This window comes from Lycium barbarum, chromosome 10 (assembly GCF_019175385.1).
Source record: "Lycium barbarum isolate Lr01 chromosome 10, ASM1917538v2, whole genome shotgun sequence".
NCBI lineage: Eukaryota > Viridiplantae > Streptophyta > Magnoliopsida > Solanales > Solanaceae > Lycium > Lycium barbarum.
The window spans coordinates 24,157,330-24,162,920 of NC_083346.1; the positions used below are offsets into that span (position 1 = coordinate 24,157,330).

Genomic DNA, 5,591 nt, shown 5'->3' on the forward strand with positions numbered 1-5,591 from the left:
TATGGCCATACGTGAAATAACCAAATCCATGGTTTAAGTTCAATTAAGATCATAATTGCAAATTGCTTAATTATTTGTGTCTTCAGTTTGGGGCATTTGGTTAATTGTGTTAAGTCATAATTAAGGAGTTTAAATTAATTAGCTTTCGTTAATTATGGGCATTTATTTAAATAGTTTTAAGCCTTGCGTATAAATATACATACGTATCACCCCCTCTTTTCCTTTGAAAATTGGCCAAGCCCGGTCCAATAAGGACCTGACTCGGCCCAACAGAATGTTAAAGGGTTAAACCCCTCTTTCCTTTTCATTTTTTTTTCTTCAACACCAAACGACTCCTAAATGAGAGAAACCCTCGCCACCGTGGTTTGACCCACTCTCTCTCATCGTCATCGGCCATTTTTGGCAAACCTACAGTGTACGAGTACATTTTACAGAGGTGGTTCAACCATTTGAGGCAAGCATTTAATGCTTTGCCTCTTCTCTCCACCATATCACAACCAAACGAGGTATTAATTCTCCCTTTCTTTGCTTTTTTGCTATTTTCAACGGTCATAAGACTGAGAAACCTTAATGGGTTTTGTTGTATTCGTTTGAATCCACGATTTTTATTGGTTTATGAAAAACCCCACGGATTGACCAATTCAGAGTCAAATCCGACCCTTTATTTGCTTGTATGATCAATTCTCAGCCATTGGATGTGGTATTGAGAGATGCAATTCTCAAATTGTTAAACTCCCATATCGAAAATGATCTACGGTTTTGAGATTTTAGGGTTCTATCCAATTCACAATATTACACAACCTCTGAGCATACTGAAATATCAGAAATATACTCAAAATATCGAATTACCTTGGATTTCTATTTTTGGGACCTTTAATTATTCGATTTAGTTAAAGTTTAAAATTTTAATTGCTTTCCTTGTGTGTGGTTGAGTTCGGGTGGAGAAGAAAGGATTCTTCAAGTCCATTCTCGACGTTGGCTGCACTCATAAAAGGTAATCTTCTTTCCTTTTTAGCTATTTTGTATTTTATTTGCTAGCTGCTTGTGTATGCTAAATTATTAGTGTAGTGGTGTTAATTGCTAGTTTAAGTTATGTTTATATGTGTTAATGGTTATTCTTGCTTAGTTATGGTCATTAGTTACTAGTGTAGGCATATTATCCCTGTTTAAATCCTGTTTTGTCATATTTATATATGTTAGCTTCTTGTCTCGGTTCCTCTAGTTAGCTTTGATTTACTCTGATTTTAGTTGATAGTTGAGTCTTTATCATGTTGGACTAAATCTTGTTTTGGTGTTAACTCAGTTTTAAAGCCATGTTTAGATACTATCCTTCTTGCTTAAGCTTAGTTTTATGCTCTAAATAAGCTTGTATAGTCTACTTACATGTTTATGTTTAGTATATTAGTACATCAGCCGGTTGATATGTTCATATGTCCATGATTAGTTGGCTTCGTATTAGCTAAATGGACTATGAGTCATCATTGACTAGCATGAGGTCTATTTTGGTTTAGTTAAACCTGATGTAATACAACATGATTAAAAGGAAATCCTTGTCTAATTTAAAATTTGATTTAAACTTATAGTGGCTGATAGTTATATATGGCGTGTTTAACTGTGGCAAGATCATGTAAGCTCAATAGTTTCGTTTAAAAAAGAGACCCAGCCAATCTAGACTTAGTTTGATGTCATGTTAGGTGCTTTTATGCATTATTTAGATAAAAAATACTTAATTAGTTATGTGATGGTCTAATAAGCATGTTCCAACTTGGATTTTGAGACTCTAGACCTGAAGTTTAGTATATATATGCACACGTTGTGACAAAATATGCTATGATAAGATCAATCATCTAAGTTGAATATAGTGTATCTTTTCTGCACTTGACCAAATATCTTTATTTACTAAAAGAGTACTCCTGTGCAACATTACTTTTTTGTTTGAGTCTGTTTTAAGCCTACGAACGTTTCTTTTAACTTTGATGGTATTATCACATGATACTAGTACGATAGTTCTGTGTTTGGAAAGCTGTAATAAAGTTTAGATTTGCATGCAGGGGCCTGACCATGAAGTTTGCCTATTTTGACATGGTTTGCCAGTTGTGTGTATGTCCTTTATCTATCTAACACCATGTTGGATATGTGTTAGTGTGCATTAGACCTATCAACCCATTAATAGTTTCATCCTCTTCATGACAAGAGATTTCTTAAAAAATTATCCATGATAGTTTACTCCGTGTCATTTTAGTTTGTTGAGGGAATCCTGTGTGCGTAAAAGATTAGAAATAATGTTCAAGTTTGGCATGTTTGTTCTGAATTATAGCTTTTGCATTATAATAATACAATTTGGGCTTGGTTCCTTGTCTTTTTGATATGTTGGGCTCTTCTTTCATGGTTTGAGGTTTTTGGTTTGCATTTGGGTCACATTTTCTGTTAATTACTGCAAAAGTGTGGGTTATAACATAGGCCCGTACCTCCAATGTACGGCTCGTAAGTCACTCCATAAGTTGAAAATTTCGTGGAAACTTACTCGCTTCAATTTGTTAACCTCTAATCCTTCCAATGCTTACTAACAATGTACTTAAGCACTTACAACCTTAGGAATAACATTGCTCTTCGGCTTTCGTCGACATAACTTACGACGCAACTCGATGTACGAAAACACGGGATGTAACAGTTATTAGAAACACGACCATTTTAGTTTAACATTTTGAGTTATGTGCATGTTTAATTAAATGTCTAACTATGCAGTCATACACTATGCATATGTTTATCTATTCACATATGTTATTCTTATCTTGAGCCGAGGGTCTTTCAGAAACAGCCTCCCTACGTTCTAAGGTGGGGGTAAGGTCTGTGTACACTTTACCCTCCCCAGACCCCACATTGTGGGATTTCACTGGGTATGTTGTTGTCGTTGTTGACATGTGGTTTGAGCTAATGCGTCAGGTAATTAAGATCATCACTTGGGTGTCATTAGTTATAGAGTTTGGTACTCAGGTTATGGGGTGCGGATAAAGATCTATCCCTCATGAGTCATAGTATCACCCAAGTCACTCAGACAGTGTGCACACAATATTGTTTAGCCCTAGGAGTGCTTGTGAGATCTATTATTTGCGCTGAGAGCGTTGCGTTGGGTAAATTTTGAGACTTTATCATGCATCTAACTTGTGTAACTATCCATATATTCCTGTGTTGTATATGTACCTTCATTACTATGTTGTTCCGTGCTATTACTTTTGTTCAGATTATATTATAACTGCGCAGATATTAGCCAGTATTTTCTAACAAAGCCTCGTCCTTAGTTTTAGGGGACAGCTGATAAAAGTCTTGAACTCATACTGCACCTGTTATACTTTTTATGCAGACACTAATCCTTGCACTAGTGGAGCTCAAGAGTGGGCTTCAGAGTTGTTTGGAGAATTCAGGGTGAGCTTTTTGGACTAGTTCGCAGCACCAAGCATTCTCTTCTATCTTTTCATTGATGTTCTTCATTCCGTACAATATTTATTTTGAGACTACTATCTAAACCCTGTATTAGCAGCTCATGACTTGTAACACCAGACTCTGGGTTATTTTAGTTTTTTCGCACTATTTGGGTTTCAAACTATATTTCACTATTTCATTTATTTGCTTTTAAACTTATATTTGTGTTTTCATAACTCAAGCGAAGATTGTATGTTATCGGGTTCGCCTAGTAGGTTAGGGTTATTTTCCATCACAACTTAATCAAATTAGATGGTGAAAAAGTTGTATCAGAGTCCTAGGTTCACATGTCTTATGAGTCATGAGCAATGTCTAGCATAGTCGTATGGATCGATAGGGAGATGTCTGAACTTATCTTCGAGAGATTATAAGGGATATTAGGAAATTTCCCTTTGTGGTATATTTATTGTGAGACATTGTTTCAACTGTAATTCTAAATGTCTCTTGTTTCATTCTCTCACAAATGGTAAAGAGACGTGCATTTGTGGTTGATGGGAGCTTGTACCAATGGAGTTGATTTCACTACTTTCAACTAAAGGGTTAGACTAGCCAATGATGGAGGAGTTATGTACAAACCAGGCCAACAGAGCCTCTTCCTCTTACCTGGGCACAGTTCAAACATCTCTTCCTTAAGAAGTTTATTCCAACCAACAGGAGGAACAAGTTGAGGGGTCAGTTCGAGCACTTGCACCGGGAAGACATACATGACTGTCATTGAGTATGAGATGAGTTTAACTGAGATATCATGTTATGATATTTCTAGAAACTTTCTCAGCAGGTATAATGACGGGCAAGTCAATGATCTTGCTGGGTTTAGACTTACCCTTATTATTGTTTCTATTTTGCACGGATCCTTGTATTAGTACTGCAATAGATCTGAGCCATTTTGATCTAGTTCGAGGTAGTAGTTGTGTTTTGCTAAGGTGAGCCAACTGCTTCTTGTTCGTGGTGGTGACTATCAGTTTACTTTTCTTTGATTTCTCTGTTGTCGGGGATACCCCTTAGTTATACTCAGGTACTCCTAGATGCTACTTGACATTACTACTGGGTTTTGAGTATATTCAGACTGTTATTTTCTAGCTTTTCGCTTGATGATGATATATCTTGTCTATGTTACAAATGATTTGAATTTATGTTTTCTTTCTTTAGTTGTTAAATTTGGTATGTCTATTGGGTAAATGCTCTTTAGATGGCTGCACGACCATTAGTTTTGATGTCGTGACAAATAATTACTATATTTTTAATGTAAACATTTAAATAGTTGAGGAAGGCTAGTAGGCTTATGTTTCTTGGTATTATAATTATCTCTTCGACGCCCGCCCCCCCCCCTCCCCCCCCTCCCCCCCCCCCCCCCCCACACACTATATATATATATTAAGTTTACAAAATGATAAATGTTTAGCCGCACGGAGCACATATAAGTTAACTAGTTTGCTTATAAAAGTAACAAAACATCTAGCCGATTTGAGAATCCCTATATACCTTAAATGAATGAAAAAATGATAGATCAATTCTCCAATATTATTTTATGTTATAGTTTAAACCTTTTTATAATTGTCATTCGTTATAACAGCATTTCACTATTATAGCCTGATTTTTTTAGGAATCGATTTTTCATGTTATATTTTACTTTTCCATAACAGTATTTTACCTGTAAGAGCAGTGACATTCATTATAGCAATACATTTTTTGTAAAGTTACCTCTCATTAACACCCATACTTAAATATTGTGTAATAATATTTTGTAAAATATATTATATATCAAAATAAACTATTAGAATATTTATGATAATCATCGTTCATGTCATGCATATAGTAAATTTCAAGTACAAATATCTAAAAGGATATCTAATGACAACAAGTTCAACTTACGACAAGCAATTAACACTCTTGTAGAAGCATGAAATGATGCTAAGACCTCTCTCATTCTCCCTTGTTAGAGAAATACCGAAATTCTACTTACAGATGACAACCCCAATGTTAAAAGTGAAAATTTATGACTCTTTGAGGATGTTGTTAGTGTGTCATCACTTATAGCCCAAATCCCATCTCATAACATCAATCTAGCAATGGATCCTACTATTTATATGGAGTTTGATGCAACACTTTCA

At 35.3% G+C, this 5,591-nt stretch overlaps 1 long non-coding RNA gene across 1 annotated transcript; it reads left to right on the forward strand.

The window, feature by feature from the left end:
• Positions 1 to 309: 309 nt before the first annotated feature.
• LOC132613884 (uncharacterized) lies at positions 310 to 4,580 on the forward strand. Its single transcript, XR_009572126.1, has 3 exons — positions 310 to 994; positions 3,362 to 3,423; positions 3,953 to 4,580. It is a non-coding gene; the product is annotated as an uncharacterized LOC132613884 (long non-coding RNA).
• Positions 4,581 to 5,591: the final 1,011 nt, after the last annotated feature.